This window comes from Chiloscyllium punctatum, chromosome 20, assembly GCF_047496795.1.
Source record: "Chiloscyllium punctatum isolate Juve2018m chromosome 20, sChiPun1.3, whole genome shotgun sequence".
NCBI lineage: Eukaryota > Metazoa > Chordata > Chondrichthyes > Orectolobiformes > Hemiscylliidae > Chiloscyllium > Chiloscyllium punctatum.
The window spans coordinates 48,006,923-48,026,803 of NC_092758.1; positions in this window are offsets into that span (position 1 = coordinate 48,006,923).

Genomic DNA, 19,881 nt, shown 5'->3' on the forward strand with positions numbered 1-19,881 from the left:
TCAGCAGCCTTTAAATATGTTATAGACACATGGGTTGTGGTCTTTCAACTAATATCTATTAAGTGCTAAGTTGTTTGAGAATGCAACATGATAAGATGGGGGTCAAAGATGAATGGTATGCACACTAAAAGGGCAGGTTAGGTAATGGATGTGGCAAGTTTGGATAGGAAAATCTGCAGGGCCTTGTGGTGATTAGATTAGATTAGATTTACAGTGTGGAAACAGGCCCTTCAGCCCAACAAGTCCACACCGACCCACCGCCCACCCATTCCCCTTACATTTACCCCTTAACTAACACTACGGGCAATTTAGCATGGCCAATTCACCTGACCCAGCACATCTTTGGACTATGGGAGGATACCGGAGCACCCGGAGGAAACCCACGCAGACACGGGGAGAACGTGCAAACTCCACACAGTCAGTCGCCTGAGGCGGGAACTGAACCCGGGTCTCTGACGCTGTGAGGCAGCAGTGCTAACCACTGTGCCACCGTGCCACCCACTAAATCCTACAAAAAGCTTGACACACCTCAGACACCACCATAAAGATAAGATTCAGCCCATAGTCCTACGGTATCATGGCCTAACAGGTACAAGACCTCAATATCAGAGCAGAACATAAAAAAAACTTTATCTACTTACCCAAAGAGAAAGGAGGGATAAGAATAACACAGCCTTTAAATCTAGTTTAGATGTAAATTCTTACAGAGTTTTGTTGATTTATCTTCTCAATGTTGTTATAGCAAATTTTGAACAAGCTGTCTTTTGATATTAATGAAGTTTCTAATTTACAATGGACTGTCACTATAACTTCACAGTTTTTATCATAGAGTTCTCATGTCCCTTCCTTTACAAGACCAGTAAAAAATGGATAACTGACAGCCATAACCTCCCCTCAGGTCTGTACTAGGGCATATGAATTAAAGGTGTTGATTGTTTGTAACTGCATTTGAGCCATAAGAACGCAGTTAATTTTTTTGATCCACAGCTATACTCTCTAACCCGAACAAGACTGAATCCTACTTAGCAACCTTTTACAAGGTACTTTGGTAAGGGGCAGCCAAATACTTAAGATACAGAATATCAACATGGCTTTCATCAACTTGGTGAATCTCCCAAACCTTTGTGCAGTTTGCGCAATCAGTAGTTCTTTTCCAGATGCTATAGTGAGATTCAGTAATAAGCTTTTCTCTTTTGATTAATCATAATTAACCCTTTGAACTATAACAGAAATGTGAATAGTGTCAAGTTCTGATCTCTTGCCCTTTCAAAAACAAAATTCCATTCCATGTGATATATTTAGTTGTTGAACTTCTAACTCTTTGAATGAAGAAGAGTGAATTACATTAGGATCAGCAAACTGATATGGTTTAAGAACTCAAATTGTAGCAAAGCCCAAATCTGAAGCTAGTTTGAGATGTTCAATTTTAGTCTTGAACCCATATTAAAATATTGAAAATGTAGCAATGTTATTAATCAGAAAGGCTGATGTAGATTGGTTGCTCCCAGTATAAGAAAATTAGAAATAGGAGCAAGAGTAAGCCATATAACCTCTTCAGCCTGTTCCACCATTCAATAAGATCGTGGATATTCTGATTGTTGCTGGACCCCCTATAACCCTTAACACTCCTGTTTATTAAAAAAACTCACCTTTGAGTATCTTCAAAAACTCAATATCCATTGTTGTCTAGGATAGGGAATTTTAATGTCCCTGTACCTTCACCAAAACCGGCTCTCTTAAATCTCTCAATTATTTATTATTATGTTTTGCTACTGCCATTGAAAAAATGTTTCCATCATTGTCATATTTATCTACTATCCTCTTTTCTCATGTCCTTTAGCTGTTCAGAAATCAGCAATCATTGGGTTCAATTGAGTTTGTTACTCAATTGATCGTTCTCAAGAGATCGATACAGTTGAGAAAAGAAGTGAGTCAGGGCAGGGCAGGGACAAAGCAGAGAACAAGGTCGGACTGATAAATTAAACTGCATTTATCTCAATGCAAGAAGCCTAACAGGGAAGGCAGATGAACTCAGGGCAAGGTTAGGAACATGTAAGTGAGGTATCATAGCAATTACAGAAACATGGCTCAGAATGTACAGGACTGGCAGCTTCATGTTCCGGGATACAAATGTTAGATGAATGACAGAAAGGGAGGCAAGAGAGGAGGGGGAGTGGTGTTTTTGATAAGAGATAGTATTACAGCTGTACTGAGGGAGGATATACCCGGAAATACATCCAGGGAAGTTATTTAGGTGGAACTGAGAAATAACAAAGGGATGATCACCTTATCGGGATTGTATCATAGACCTTCAAGTAGTCAGTGGGAAATTGAGAAACAAATTTGCAAGGAGATCTCCGTTATCTGTAAGAATAATAGGGTGGTTCTGGCAGGGGATTTTAACTTTCCAAACATAGACTGGGACTGCCACAGTTTGGATGAAGAGAATATTTTCTGATTCAGTATGTGGATGTACCTACTCGAGAAGGTGTAAAACTTGACCTACTCTTGCGAAATAAGGAATGGCAGGTGACTGAGGTGTCAGTGGGGGAGCACTTTGGGGCCATCAACCTTAATTCTATTAGTTTTAAAATAGTGATGGAAAAGGATAGACCAGATCTAAAATTTGAAGATCTAAATTAGAGAGGCGAATTTTAACGGTATTAGGTGAGAACTTTCAAAAGTTATTAGGGGCAGATGTTAGCAGGTAAAGGGACAACTGGAAAATGGGAAGCCTTCAGAAATGAGATAATGAGAGTCCAAAGATAATATATTCCTGTTAAGGTGAAAGGAAAGGCTGGTAGATATTTTCGACTGCTTTCATATTTCCAGAATGATATTGTTAAGCAACATGATGCTTATATAATAGCACTGTACATATGATATGCATTAGTGTGATGAAAAGTGTGCTTTGTATAGATATGTTATATATATATTAACATCATATGTAGAATTTGGATTTCAAACTAGTGGTATGTGTATTGGAAACTGTGTCTCTCTAATTTTTTAGTACTTCCTATGTACCAAGACATCTAATTTAACTACGATTCTGGCAGTTAAGTGTTTTCTCCAAGCATAAACAATTGTTAATAAGCAAGTCAAAATGAAGGTGACATTAAAGACAGCCAATGGTACAATGTTCCACAGGCTGGAGCATTGCATACAGTTTTGGACTCCTCCTCTGAGGAAGGATGTCCTGGCAGTGGAGAAATTGCAACAAAGGTTTACCAGACTTATTTCTGGGATGACAAGACTGCCTTATAAATAGAGACTGGATAGGTTAGGCTTATGACCAGTAGCACCACAGAACACACCAGATGACCTCATTCTTTAAAGACCGCAATTACTCCTCCCACATGGTCGATGATGCCCTCCACCTCCACCCTTGAACCGCAACAAGGATAGAACACCCCTGGTCCATACCTTCCACCCCACCAACCTCTACATACATCGCATTATTCTCCGCCATTTCTGCCACCTACAAACGGATCCCACCACACCACCAGAGATATATCTCCCTCCACACCCCATCTACTTTCTATATATACCGTTCCCTCCATGACTCCCTCATCAGGTCCACACCCCCCACCAACCTACCCTCCCCTCCCGATACCTTCCTCTGCCACCAAAGGAATTGAAAACCTGCACCCACATCTCCCCCCTCACCTCCATCAAAGGCCCCAAAGGAGTCTTCCACAGCCACCTGCACTTCCACATGTGTCACTTACTGTATCCATTGCTCCTGATACGGTCTGCTCTACACTAAGGAGACAGGAGCCTACTTGCAGAGTGCTTCAGAGAACATCTCTGTAATACTCACAGCAACCAAACCCACAATCCCATGGTTGAACACTTCAACTACCCCTCCCACTCCACCAAGGACATGCAGGTCCCAGACCTCCTCCATCGCCACTCCCTAACCACATGATAGCTGGGGGAATCATCTTCCGCCTTGGGACCCTCCAACCCTACACCATCAATGTAGATTTCACCAGTTTCCTCATTTCCTCTCTCTTCACCTTATCCCAGTTCCAACCTTCCAACTCAGCACCACCCTCTTGACCTGTCCTACCTATCCATCTCCTTCCTACCTATCTGCTCCACCCTCCTCTCCAAGCTATCATCATTACCCCCACTTCCGTCTACCTATCACACTCTCAGCTCCTTCCCCACAGCCCCACCGCCTTCCCATTTATCTCATCAACCCCCTACTCACAGCCTCATTCCTGATGATGGGCTTTTGCCTGAAACGGCGATCCTCCTGCACCTCGGATACTGCCTGACCCACTGTGCTTTTCCAGCACCCCATTCTCGATTCTGATCTCCAGTATCTTCATAAGAATGAGGTGGGATCTAATGAAAAAACCCTTGTAATTCTAACAGGACTACACAGGTAAACGCAGGAAGGATGTATCAAATGACTTGGGAATCCTGAACTACGATTCACAGTTACTGGACCTGGAGTGATCATTTAGGACTGAGGTGAAGAAAAATGCATTGATCCAAAGACTGTTGAGCATATGGAATTCTTTGCCACAGAAAGTGGTTGAGGATAAAGCATTGAATGTTTTGAAAAAGGAATTAAATATGGTTTTCAGGTTAAAGCAATCAAAAGATATGGGGATAAAACAGGAACAAGTTACTGAGTGGAATGATCAGTCCTGATCATATTTCAATGGCTGAGCAGGCTTAACAAGCTGCATGACCTACGATTGTTCTGATTTTCTGTATATTTCTTTGTTTGACATCAAAGAACAATATATACTCTGTTATCGATGCAGTGTTTTGGAAAATAAAAGCTTTTTTTCTGCCCTAAGAAAATGCAAACTAATCTTCATATGAGGGTGAGAATAGGTGTCCTGATGTCATGAGTAGCTGTCCTATGCCCACTGTCTCAAACAATTCGAATGGATGTTTGACATGTGTAAGCAAACAGATTTCAGAAATTCTCGTATATCAACACGTACTTGGGGTTAGACGGCAATCCTTATTAGGAAGCTGTCTTCTTCAGATGGATTTTGGATCAGAAGAGATTGAGGGAATACCTAGCAGAGAATTTCCAAACACTTTGCCTACAGAGCAGGATGCTGCATTTGCAACTTTAATGAAAATGATACGCTCTATGCCAACAGACTGTTTATCCTCTGATGTCAGTAAGCCATCCTCAATTATCATTGGTTTTTGACTTTTTTGTCTAAGTTACTAAATTGTTGTATCTACACTGCAGCCTCTTAACAAGCTATCTGAAAACTTCTTATGAACAATTAACCTCCTTTACTCATTAATTTGGATCATGAACCCCCAAATCCTAGCAATGATGTCAGGAATGACATCAACAGGAATTGAATTGAGTTCTGGAGAAGAGGCTGGACTCAAAACATTAATTTGCTTCTCTTTCAGTTGATACACAGCTACAGAAGCTTCCATTGTCAAGGAAGATCTGCCTACCGAGTCAGTATGGGTGGAAATTAGGAACAGCAAGGGACACCTCTTTAGGGGTTTACTAGAGGCCCCCCAATAGCAGCAGGGAGATGGAAGAAAGCATAGCTCGGCAGATTTTGGAAAAGTGCGGACGTAGTAGGGTTGTTGTAATGAGTGACTTTAACTTTCCCTATATTGATTGGAACCTCCTTCGAGCAGAAGATTTGAATGGAGCTGTTTTTGTAAGGTGTGTTCAGGAGGGTTTCCTAATTCAATACATTGACAAGCCGACGAGGAGAGAGGCCATTCTAGACTTGGTGCTCGGAAACGAGCCGGGGCAGGTATCAGATCTTGTGGTGGGAGAGCATTTTGATGATAGTGACTACAACTGCCTCACATTCTACATAGCTATGGAGAAGGAGAGGATTAGGCAAAATGGGAGGATATTTAATTGAGGAAGAGGAAACTATGATGCGATTAGACATGAGTTAGGAAGCATGGATTGGGAGCAATTGTTCCATGGTAAAGGCACTATAGACACGTGGGGACTGTTTAAGGAACAGTTGTTGCAAGTGATGAATAAATATGTCCCTCTGAGACAGGCAAGAAGTGGTAAGATAAAGGAACCTTGGATGACGAGAGCGGTGGAGCTTCTTGTCAAAAGGAAAAAGGTAGCTTACATAAGGTGGAGGAAGCTAGGGTCAAGCTCAGCTCTACGGGATTACAGGCACGCAAGGAAGGAGCTTAAAAATGGTCTGAGGAGAGCCAGGAGGGGACACGAGAAAGGATTGGCAGAACGGATTAGGGAGAACAGAAAGGCATTTTACACTTATGTGAGGAATAAGAGAATGGTCAAAGAAAAAGTTGGACAGATCAGGGATAGCATAGGGAACTTGTGTGTGGAGTCTGAGGAGGTAGGGGAAGCCCTAAATGAGTTTTTTGCTTCTGTCTTTACGAAAGAAATGAACTTTGTAGTGCATGAAATCTTTGAAGAGCAGGTGTGCATTGACAGTATAGAGGGCTGTTGTATGCTGCAGCAGGATATTGACAGGATGCAGAGATGGGCTGAGAGGTGGCAGATGGAGTTCAACCTGGATAAATGCGAGGTGATACATTTTGGAAGGTTGAATTTGAAAGCTGAGTACAGGATTAAGGATAGGATTCTTGGCAGTATGGAGGAACAGAGGGATCTTGGGGTGCAGATACATAGATCCCTTAAAATGGCCACCCAAGTGGACAGGGTTGTTAAGAAAGCATATGGTGTTTTGGGTTTCATTAACAGGGGGATTGAGTTTAAGAGTCATGAGATCTTGTTGCAGCTCTATAAAACTTTGGTTAGACCGCACTTGGAATACTGCGTCCAGTTCTGGTCACCCTATTATAGGAAAGATGTGGATACTTTGGAGAGGGTTCAGAGGAGGTTTACCAGGATACTGCCTGGACTGGAGGGCTTATTTTATGAGGAGACGTTGACTGAGCTCGGACTTTTTTCATTGGAGAAAAGGAGGAGGAGAGGGGACCTAATTGAGGTATATAGATAATGAGAGGCATAGATAGAGTTGATAGCCAGAGATTATTTGCCAGGGCAGAAATGACTAACACGAGGGGTCATAGTTTTAAGCTGGTTGGAGGAAAGTATAGAGGGGATGTCAGAGGCGGGATCTTTACACAGAGAGTTGTGAGAGCAAGGAATGTGTTGCCAGCAGCAGTTGTGGAGGCAGGTCATTGGGGAAATTTAAGAGACTCCTGGACATGTATATACACAGAAATTTAAGGGTGCATACATGAGGATCAGTGGTCGGCACAACGTCATGGGCTGAAGGGCCTGTTCTGTGCTGTACTGTTCTATGTTCTATGTTCTATTCTATCAGATGTGTGAAGTTTATCCAGAAATTTCTCTCCTTTTATTTCAAATCTCCAACATCTGCAGTATTCGCTTCTATTTCAGTTGAGGTATGATGGCTTGAAATTTAAGAAGCTGATAATGAGCTGTGTTAGACTGTAATGAAGTGTGACAACCACACACAAACTGACATTCTCCTTTTTTTTTGCAAACTGAAAGAGCACTCCATTTTTAACAAAAGACTCCATTCAGGGCTCCTTCAGAAATGCAGAACCATACTTCCTTTCTGACTAATCCCTTGTAGTGTAGAACAGTTGGGGAATGCAAACCATGTCACTGTCTCACAGCAGTGAGCATTCATCTTCTATAAGTGTGACATCCAGCATTACAGACAGCAACTTTGATGTGTCCTAAGAAAGAATAAGTTATAAGCATCAGTGTGATGTGTGGTTGGGTAGGATGCCAAGTTGGAGAGGTTAGAATACAGAGATAAGGTGCCAGGTGTGTAATGGATAGGATTCCAGGAGATAGGGTGTCACATGGGCAGGGTAGCAATAAGTTGGATCTCTGGGTGCAACGTGGCAAGAGGGGGCAAGCAAGTGATTGTATATTTGGGGCATGTTGGTGCCAGTGAGAGATAGTGGGTCCAGTAGGATGTATGGAGTGGGAATATTGTTGGGTCTAATAGAGTCTCAGGTCCAGCAGCAGTGTGGGCCCAGTATGGACTGGAATAGGGTCTGGGGTGGGGGAGGGAGATGTTGTTAATTATGGCAGCAGTGGATACAGGATTGGGTCCAGTTGGAAGATTTGGGGATTACGATAGATTTGAGTTCCAACATACTCCTCCTCAAATGGGAAATGTTTAAGATGTAGTATCTAGAGTTTGAAAATTCTGAATTTAAATAGTCCCTCCCTCGGTGAAGCTCCATTGACATGAAAAGAAAATTGAACTGCTGTAAGTTGGGCATAGGCTGTTCAAAGGATTAGAGTACAATATAAGGCAAGTATTGGGGAAACGAGAATATTGATTTCAACCAAATATTGGGTAGTGTCAAACAGACCCCATTGAAAGCCCCAGTGTATTTGCAGAGAGGCTTCATGACTATTACCAGAAGATCTGGCTGGAGGAGGAACCGAACCAGACGATGGTGAATATCTGCACCTCCCCAAATTTCAAGATCTTTTCTTCTGAAAATGTCCTAGCCATTAGCCTGTAGTGGATTGGATGTTTACAAAAGTAAAGCCGTGGACTGGAATGAGTTGGTTAGATAGGGTGTTCAAGAAAGAATAACATAGCAGATGTCAAGAGTCCCTTGCCCAGTTAGAAGTTTGGACATTTAAAAGCATGATGCAAGAAATGGGTATTTAAATTCACTGTTTCTACTGCTGGATTACTATTCCCATGATTACCATAATAAGCATGCAGGGCAAAAGGCTAACAATGTGAGCAAGTCTCACTCTTATCACATATAGTTGGGTCATAACCCAGAGAACAGATCTAGAGAGAATGGAGGTAACAATAGAAGTTGTGAGGAACAGATAGGGGTCTTGGCAAATGCATGCAAAAGTGACCTGAAATCACAGGCTAACAACCAGAGTTGTGATGACTCCCAATGGCCTCCATTGATAGTCTGTACTGATGATAATTGGTTGTGGAGGCCTTCAGAAAATAATACTAGTTGTTTTTGACTCCTCTGTCACAATTATCCATAACCACTATCCAGTCTCCATATAAGGCTCACCATAAATTCTGAAAATATTCAATACAAGCATCCTTTGCCATTTGGAATTTCCTGCGATGGTGTTGGAGAAAGAGGCTCTCCCAGTGATTCTAGCTGGTGCTAGAGCATAGTTGAAACCACTTACCCATCTGCCTCAACTCTCCAGTGTCAGGGTTCGAAGCCAGTGTTCAATGTCATTTGGACAGAGGAAGAAGGGATGGGTGCTGGATACTCTGGTGAGGTTCGAGAAGAGGTCAAAAGTATGCACAAGTCTGTTTGTCCCAGTGAGGTTAATGATGCCCTTATTGAAAATCTGAGTGTATTTACAAGGAGATTCCATAAGTGTTACAATTAGAGTACACCTTATATTCAAGTCATGTCAGTGCTAAAAGGAATTCCCTTGTGAACACAAAATGAAATGGGAAGCAGTTTGAAAAGTGGCTTTCTGTGCTATGAAAAGTTGTGATTTCTTCTCAAAACAGCTGAAGTTTGACAGAAATCCAATCTGAACTCAGAAATTGAAAATTGATTTAAGGAATAAAGGCTTATGCCTGAAACATCGATTCTCCTGCTCCACAGATGCTGCCTGGCCTGCTGTGTTTTTTCCAGCACCACATTTTTCAACTCTGGTACTCCAGCATCTGCAGTCCTCACTTTCTCCATAGAGATCCTGTCTACCACTCTGTCCTCGTCAATTCTTTTTGTTACTTCTTCAAAAAACTCAATCAAATTTGTAAAGCATGATATCCCCCGCACAAAGTCATGCTGACTACCCCTAATCAGTCCTTGTCTTTCCAAATACATGTAAATTGTATCTCTCAGGATTTCCTTCAACAAATTGCCCATCACTGATGTCAGGTGTATAGTTCTCTGGCTTTTCCTTACCAACTTTCTTAAACAGTGGCACCACATTAGTCATCCTCTATTCTTCTGGCACCTCAGCTGTGACCAGCAATAATACAAATATCTCAGCAAAGGGTCCAGCAATCACTTCTCTAGCTTCCCACAGAGATCGAGGGTACACCTGATCGGGTCCGAGAGATTTATCCACCTTTTTGCATTTTAAGGCATCCAGCACCTCCTCCTCTGTAATATGGACATTTTTCAACATGTCAATATCTATTTCCCCACATTCTGTATCTTTCCAGTCTTTCTCCACAGTAAAAACAAATGCAAAATATTCATTTAGTATCTCCCCCATCTCTTGCAGTTTCACATATAGGCTCGCTTGCTGATCTTTGAGGGGTCCTATTCTCTCCTTTGTTATCTTTTGTTTTTAATGTATTTATAGAATCTCTTTGAATTCTCCGAAACACTATTTGCCAAAGCTATTTCATGTCTCCTTTTTACCATCCTGACTTCCCTCTTAAGTATACAGTACAATCTCGGTTATCTGAACATCAATTAACCGAATTTTGGATTATCCAAACAAGATTCATGGTCGCATAAAAACGGCATTAGGCAACTCAGCATTCAGTAATCAGTTATCCAGCATTATGGCATTGCATTGCCAGATAACTGAGAAATATTCAGATAACCGGCACTCATAAATTACCACTTGTTTACGATCGGATAGGTTATCCGAGCAATTAATTATTCAAACAAAATGCTGCCCGCCCATCTCATTCAGATAATCAAGGTTCTACTGTACTCCTACTGCCTTTATACTCTTCTAAGGATTCACTCGATCTCTGCTGTCTATACCTGATACATGCTTCCTTCTTTTTTTTGACTAAAATCGCAATTTGTTTTGTCATCCAGCATTCCCTTCACCTATCAGCCTTTCCTTTCACCCGAACAGGAACATACTGTCTTTGGACTCTCGTTATCACATTTATGAAGGCTTCCCGTTTTCTTGCTGTCCCTTTACCTGCAAACATCTGCCCCCAACCAACTTTTGAAGGTTTTTGCCTAATGCTGTTAATAGAGGCCTTCCTCTAATTTTGAACTTAAACTTTTAGATCCAGTCTATTCTTTTCCATCACTATTTTAAAACTTATAGTATTATGGTTGCTGGCCCCAAAGTGCTCCCGACTGACACCTCAATCATCTGCCCTGCTTTATTTCCCAATTATAGACTATTGGGGGTGGGGTCCATAGTACAATCCCAATAGGATGATCAGCCCTTTCTTATTTCTCAGTTCCACCCAAAAAACCTCCCTGTACCTGTTCCCAGGAATAACGTCCCTAAGTACAACCATAATGTTTTCCTTTATCAAAACCACCAATTCCACTCTTCTCTTGTTCCCCTTGGACCTCGTCTCTATACTTGCTATGATAACTCAGCCCCATATTCCTAAACGTGCCATGAGTTCCCTGTTAGGCCTCTTGCATTGAAATAAATGCAGTTTAATTTATCAGTGTTAACTCATTTTCTGTTTGTTCCTGCCTGTCCTGACTGTTTGACTTGCTCCTTTTCCCAACTCTACCAGTCTCAGACTGATCTCTGTCCTCACTATCTCCCTAGATCTCACCCTCCCCACTAGTTTAAATCCTCCTGAGCAGCTCTAGCAAATCTCCTTGCCAGTATATTAGTCCCTTTCCAATTTAGGTTCAATCTGTCCTTCTTGTACAGGTCATTTCTACCCCAGTAGAAATTCCAAAGATCCAAAGATGTGAATCCTTCTCCCCTGCATCAGGCATTCATTTGCTATATCCTCCTATTCCTATACTCACTAGCTCATAGCACCTGGAGTAATCCAGATATTAATACTATCGGGGACACCCTTCTGAAATTCCTTCCTAACTTTCTATTTTCTCCCTTCAGAATCTCATCCTTTTCCCTCCCTATGTTGTTAGTTCCACTATGTACAATGATCTCCTGCTGGTCCCACTCCCCTTTGAGAATAATCCTCACTCTCACTGCGATATCATTGATCCTGACACCAGGGAAGCAACACACCATTCTGATTTCTCACTGTTAGCCACAGAAACATCTGTCTGTTCCTCTGGCTAGAGGGACCCCATCACAATTGATCGCTTGGATCCTGACATCCTCCTCATTATATTAGAGTCAGTTTCGGTATCAGAAACTTGGATGTTCATGCTATATTCCCCTGAGAATCCACCACCCTCTAGATTTTCCAAAACAGCACACTTGTTTGACATGGGGATAGCCACAAGAGACTCCTGCATTACCTACCTCCCTCTCTCGCCTTTCCTGAGGTAGCCCATCTACCTGCCTGTATCTGTGGTTTTTCTCTCTTCCTATAACTGCCATCCAACACATCCCCTTGCCCTTGTAAATCCCTCCTTGCCTCTAACAGCCACTCCAATCAGTCCATGTGATCTGATAGGATTCACAACCAAAGACACTTTCTGCAGACATAATCATCAGTAACATGGGAACTCTTCCTGATCTCCCATAGTCACAGGCAGAACACATCACTCTACTTAAGGCCAGCTTGTTCCTTAACAATCTACAGATTTAGAAAATAGCACTACCTTACTGCTGTAAAACACACTGCTACAGGCTAATTTAGAACCTATGTTTTACACTTTTAAAATTTAATCAAGTGATGGAACTGAATAAAACATATAATCATAAAAGAACCCACACTACTTACCATTGTAGACTTACTGTAGGGTTACACATAAAAACTATGCACTTAGCTTCTCCTGTGCTGTGAGCTCCCCTACATAGGTTCACCCAAGGCCAGCTGTGAATTTCGCTGTTTGTTAGTTTTTCCTTAGGCACACTCCGATGTTCAGAGACACTTGAACCCAAACAGCAAAGGCAGTTGGTGTCCAGATTCACTACTGTGTCAGACAGCATTATAGGTTTCTTTGTCTGATTATGTGGTCACTGCCTTTAACTCTCTTCCTCCATTTTAAAGGATCTTTTTTTTTAGATTAGATTACTTACAGAGTGGAAACAGGCCCTTCGGCCCAACAAGTCTACACCGACCCTCCAAAGAGCAACCCACCTGGACCCATTCCTCTTTATTTACCCCTTCACCTAACACTATGGGCAATGTAGCATGGCCGATTCACCTAACCTGCACGTTTTTGGACTGTGGGAGGAAACTGGAGCACCCAGAGGAAACCCACGCAGACACAGGGAGAATCTGCAATCTCCACACAGACAGTTGCCTGAGGTGGGAATTGAACCTGGGTCTCTGGCGCTGTGAGGCAGCAGTGCTAACCACTGTGCCACCGTGCTGCCCCATATATATTTTCCCCCAAAATTCCAAAACAATGCAACAGGTTCTAAAACAGTAATTATAGCTCCTCAAATTTGAAGGAATCACCTCCAACACCTAAAATACCTCAAAAAAAGGAGCAGCTCTTATAGCCATAACTTTTTCCTATCCTCCATCTTGGATTACCCAGAAGTGGAAGTGATCTTGAAAGATATGACATATATGCATTTGGAGAGGCAAGGAATGATTAAGGATAGCCAGCATGGCTTTGTGCAAGAGAATCGTGTCTTACAAAGTTGATTGAATTTTTTGAGGAAGTAACCAAGAAGATTGATGAGGGCAAAGCGGTAGACATTGTTTATTTAGACTTTAGTAAAGCCTTTGACAAGGTTCCGCATGGTAGACTAATTAGTTAGATCACATAGGTTTCAGGGTGAGCTTGCTAACCAGGTACAAAATTGGCTTAATGGCAGTAGACAGAGTGGTGGTAGAGGGCTGTTTTTTTGGACTGGAGGCCTGCAACCATTGGTGTTCCACAGGGATTGGTACTGGATCCATTTCTATTTGTCATTTATATAAATGATTAAGATAAGGATATGGAAGACATGGTTTGTGATTTTGTGGATGACACCAAAATTGGTTTCACAGTGGACAATGAAGAAGGTTATCTAAGATTGCAAAGAGATCCTGATGAATTGGGCCAATGGGCTAAAGAGTGGCTATTGGAGTTTAGTTTGGATAAATACAGGGTTGACATTTTGGTAAAACAAATAAAGACAGACCTTATGCACTTAAAAGTGGTGCAGGGTAGTGTTATAGAATAGAGAAACCTAGGGGATCAGGTACATATAGACAGGGTGATTAAGAAGGTGTTTAGCCAGCCTGCCTTCATTTCTCTGACATTTGAGTATAGGCGTTATGTTGAGACTGCACATGGCATTAGAGTCATAGAGTCATAGAGACGTACAGCATGGAAACAGACCCTTCGGTCCAACCCGTCCATGCCAACCAGATATCCCAAGCCAATCTAGTCCCACATGTCAGCACCTGGCCCATATCACTCCAAACCCTTCCTATTCATATACCCATCCAAATGCTTCTTAAATATTGCAATTGTGCCAGCCTCCACCACTTCATCTGGCAGCTCGTTCCATACATATACCACCCTCTGCATGAAAAATTTGTCCCTTAGGTCTCTTTTATATCTTTCCCCTCTCACCCTAAACCTATGCCCTCTCGTTCTGGACTCCCCCACCCCAGGAAAAAGACTTTGCCTATTTATCCTATCCATGTCCCTCATTATTTTGTAAACCTCTATAAGGTCACCCCTCAGCCTCCGACACTCCAAGGAAAACAGCCCCAGCCTGTTCAGCCTCTCCCGAGAGCTCAAATCCTCCAACTCTGGCAACATCCTTGTAAATCTTTTCTGAACCCTTTCAGGTTTCATAACATCTTTCCAATAGGAAGGAGACTAGAATTGCATGCAATATTCCAACAGTGGCCTTACCAATGTCCTGTACAGCCGCAACATGACCTCCCAACTCCTGTACTCAATACTCTGACCAATAAAAGAAAGCATACCAAATGCCTTCTTCACTACCTGCGACTCCACTTTCAAGGAACTATGAAACTGCACTCCAAAGTCTCTTTGTTCAGCAACACTCCCTAGGACCTTACCATTAAGTGTGTAAGTTCTGCTAAGATTTGCTTTCCGAAAATGCAGCACCTCGCATTTATCTGAATTAAACTCCATCTGCCTTTTCTTAGCCCATTGGCCCATCTGGTCAAGATCCTGTTGTAATCTGTTGTAATTAGTGTGGCCTTTTCTGGAATACTTTGTCTAGTTCTAGAGATCCTGTTATAAGCTGGAGAGGGTTCAGAAGAAATTTATCAGGATGTTGCCAGGGTTGGAGGATTTGTGTTATAGCAAGAGGCTGGATAGGCTGGAACATTTTTCATTGGAGCATAGGAGGTTGAGAAATGACCTTATAGAGGTTTAGAAAATCTTGAGGAGTGTAGATAGGATGAATGGCAGATGATTTTTTCCCCCTGGGATGCAGAATTTCAAGACGAGGGGCATACTTTTAAAGTGAGAGGAGAAAGATTTTAAACAGACACGAGGGGCAATTTTTTTGACATAGAGAGTGGTTTATGTGTGGAATGAACATCCAGAGAAAGTCGTGGCTGTGGTTGAGTTACAATGTTAAAAAAAGATGTTTACTTAAATACATGAATAAGAAAAGTTTGGAAGGATATGGGCAAAGTGCAAGCAGTTGGGAAAAGTTTAGTTTGGGATTATGGTCAGTGTGGTCTGGTTGGACTGAAGGGTCTGTTTCCATGCTGTATGACTCCATTACTCTATGACTCCAAATGACATTTAAAAATAATGCTTCAAATTATCAGGAAAACTCTTGAATACAAGATACAAAATTGTGAAATGATGCTACTTGGTGAATATATTGGCTTACTCCTTTTCACACGAGCACAGAGTTAATTGTTTCACCTGGCAGACATTTTAGAAATGTTACTGCACATCTTCCAACTTATAAATTAAAGTCATAAAGTCATACAGCACAGTGGAACAGTAATCAAGTATGGCCAACTCAGAATTAAAGATAGTGACATGAAAATTACACAATATCAAATTGTAATAACTCACCTTAAGTGCAGCTAAATGGATATATCAAGTGAAAGGAAAGTGTAGATGAAACTAATTAATTGACAGCTTTCTCTGGGAAATTTGTGTGCCAGTACCAATCTAACATTTTTAAAACAACTGAATTGGATTATTTGTCCATCATCCGAAACATCAGAATCAAGTGGGAAGCATATACATACCTTCCTCTCCCTCCCACGTTTGATCTTTCCAATAAGATCACCTGGAAGTTAAGAATGTGCAATATAATCTTGAGATATAGGTCTAAGTGGGCAGAAGTAATTTGTTACATCTGAAGTAACCCAATGAGGGAATGCATGGGGAAAGGGCACTGAAGAACACACTGACAAAGTGATTATTTTGCCCTAACGACCAAGAAAAATATTTAAATGAAAATGCATTGATACAGAATCCACAGAGAAATCGGCTTTAAAAAAATTGAAGTGGTACTGGTTAGAGGGGGTAAAAATTAAAGGAAAAGGATTTTTCTGGTTGGGACAATTGAACCTGATGAGGATAAAATATTTAAGAGAAGGTATCCATAAGATGGTTACAGGTGAAGAGAGAACTGTAGAATCTTTAGTGAATTTCTCCAGAGCATCTTGTAGATATTATACACCGTTGCAACTGAGCATCAGTAGTGGAGGGAATGGATGCTTATGGATGTAATGCCAATCAAGAAGGCTGCTTTGTACTGTCGGAGCCAAGATTTTTGCAAGTTGTTGAGGCTGCACTCATCCAGGCAAGTGAGGAGTATTTTATCACGCTTTTGAATTGTGCTATGTATGTGGTGGACAGGCATTTAGGGAATTAGGAGATGAGTTACTCATCTCAGTATTCCCAGCCTCAAACCTGCTCTTGTAGCTACTGTGTTTATGTGATGAATCCAGTTGAGTTTCTGGTCAATGATAACCCCCAGAATGCTGATAATAAGGGATTTAGTGATGGTAACACCATTGAATGTTAAGGGGTAGTTGTTAGATAGTCTCTTGTTTATGATAGTCATAGCCTGGCATTTGTGTGGCACGAATGTTACTTGCCACTTCTCAACTCAAGCCTGGATATTGTCCAGATCTAATTGCATTTGAACATGAATTCCTTCAGTATCTGAGCCATCGCAAATGGTGGTGAACATTGTGCAATCATTAGCAAACATTACCACTTCTGACCTTATGATGGAGGGAAGGTCACTGATAAAACAACTGAAGATGGTTGGGCCAAGGACACTACCCTGTGGAGCTCCTGCACAGATGGTCTGGAGCAGTGATGACTGACCTCCAACAACCATGACTATTTTCCTATGTGCCAGGTATGACTCCAACTATTGGAGAATTTGCCCCCAATACCCATTGATACCAGTTTTGCTAGGGCTCCTTGATGTCACATTTGGTTGAATATAGCCTTGATGTCAGGGGCTGTCACTCTCACCTCACCTTTGGAATTGAGCTCTTTTGTCAGTGTTTGAACCAAGGCTGTATTGAGTGAGCCTAGCAGAGCCCAAACTGGAGGTCACTGAGCAGATTGATGAGCAGATCTTGCTTGATAACACTGTTGATGACACTTTCCAATACTGTTCTGATAATGGAGAGAAGACTATTAGGGCGGTAATTGGCTGGGTTGAATTTGTCCTACTTTTTATGTACAGGATCTTCCTGAGCAATTTCTACATCGTCGGGTAGATGCCAGTAATGTAACTGGACTGGAACAGCTTGACTAGGGGAGTGGCAAGTTTTAGACAACAAGTCTTCAACACTTTTGCTAAAATGTTGTCAGGGCCTGTAGCCTTTGCAGTATCCAGTGTCTCCAAACGTTTCTTGATATCACGTGGAGTGACTCAAATTCACTGAAGACTGGTATCTGTGATGCTGGGAACTACTAGAGCAGGCCGAGGTGGTTTTAGTTTTATCATCTTGACAGGGCAAACCTCTGAAAGGAAGGCTCAAGTCCAAGCAAAACACTTAGGATTAGAATTAGATTTTATTGTCACATGTACTCAAGTTTAGAAGTACTTGAGTACAGTGAAAAGTATACAATGTCACCATTCCCGGTGGCATCTTAGGTACAAAGGTTCCTAGGCATAACATCAAAAAATAAAGGAACAAAGTTAAAAGTTAAATATTACAGTCCTCTTAGTATAAAGTAAGTGCTTAACTATGCTGAGCTCGCCCTCAGTACAAGAGTTCAATCTCCTTCACATCTGACAGACACTCCAAGTTATGGGAAGAAAAATTAGCTATGTCACTTCAACTTGCTAAAACAATTTCATCACAGAGGAAGATAAGAAAGCGCAAGTTTATTGTCTCAATCAATCTCCAGACAAGGTTCTCGATTAATTCCAGTTATGAAAGGATACCCCAAATTGTTAAACTCTCAATTGAGAAAGGGGGATTGCCATCCCTAAATTATTCAGCTGCCCGTAGTTGGTTGCAGCAAGACTAATTTAAATAATCCCTTCCTTCGTGAATAACTTTCACCCAGATCCAAATTCTGTTTTAACAGGAGCCAAGTTAACTTGGCCTTCTTGAATTAACAAAAGAGTGAGTTTATTAATGATTAAATATGAGAGGCAAATAATGTCGCCATAGATTAGAGAGAGAGGATGAGTCTGAAATGATAAAAGTAGAAGAAAGGATATTTAACCCATGAGTGAATTGTTTGTGAGCAGCAAATATGAAGAAGTTGTAGTCATTACTGGAAGGCACTGATAGCATTGATTGTGAGGTTCTTGGTTTTGTGGGTTGATTGAAATGTCTTTATCCTGATTCCTTTTGAGCTGACTGGCTACTCTCAATCTGAGAAAAAATGATTACAGTGTACTCCTTTGTTTTATTTACAGTGCAGGGATGTTGGAAAAGGCTATTCTCAAAACTGTGCCCTTACAGTACTCAAGTCCACTGACTAGGACGTCCAGCCAATAACACACCCAGACTGCTTTTGGGGGCTTTTTTCAATCCTCATTTGATATGTTCCTGAAGGGTAAAACAGACATATTGCTGAGAGTGGGGATAGTCAGTCTGTTCATTATCTCTGTTCATTATGTTAAGTCTCTCCCTGTTTAAGTTTACATTTCCTTACCTCTTTATCAGTCACTGAATTTACATCCACAGTTTTTGGTTTCTTTTTCTGTAGCAGTTAACTTTTAGTAGACAAACATATTTTGAAAATAAAAGTAAAGAAAAAGTCTGCAAACTACTCCGAGTTCTGATCCATTGTTGTATTGTGTGTCAGGTGGTGAGAATAATGGAGGATGACAGAGACAGACATAATTATTTAGAAGGAGATGTGAACAATTCACAAAGTTAACTTTCTACTATCTGATTAACTAATGCTGAAATATTAGGATAGTTAGGTAATAGATTCTCATACTTAGAGGAAGAACAAGAGAGAGATTTATACATTTATTTAAGGAGTTCAAGAACATCTGTAAAGATACAGCAGGCTGTATCACCTTAGCCAGACTTCATGTGGATGTTGGGGGAATCAAACAACAACTTTATTACTTAAACCCAGAAGAAGCAGCCCATGTGAAAATATAGATTCAACGCATTTTAGAAAATCAGGTAAATGTACCTACCCTTAAGCAGTTTGAGTTCTCCAGTGGCATTAGTTTCTAAACCTGATGGGTTGACTAACTTCAGCATAGAATATAGATAGGTAAGTGCTGCAATAAAAGCAGTTTTGTGCCCAATTCCTTATTTATGTGCCCATTAATGAATGTATTCACTGTCACAATGTCGATACTAGAGTCCACTTAGTAACCAATCAACACTATCTTCTCATGCAGTATAAGTGTGAGCTTTCATTATGGTTGGCATTTTTGATGAGTCAAGATGAAAAGCTTCTGCAAAATGTGCATTTGTGACAATACTGATCCTTTATCAAAGTTACGTTGTCCTTCGTTCTTTTTCAGAGAGGTCATAAAAGACACAGACTCCAAAAAGTCTAAGCTGGAGTGTTTTAGGGCCAGTTTGATTATAGTTAACAGATACTGCCTCAGGCAACAGGCTTTCAAGTTAAAAAAACACTTGTGCAATGAAAGAGGAGTGGCCAGTTCTCCAAGCTCTGCTTTGCTCTGGTTTGGTTTGTTCTGGTTTATTT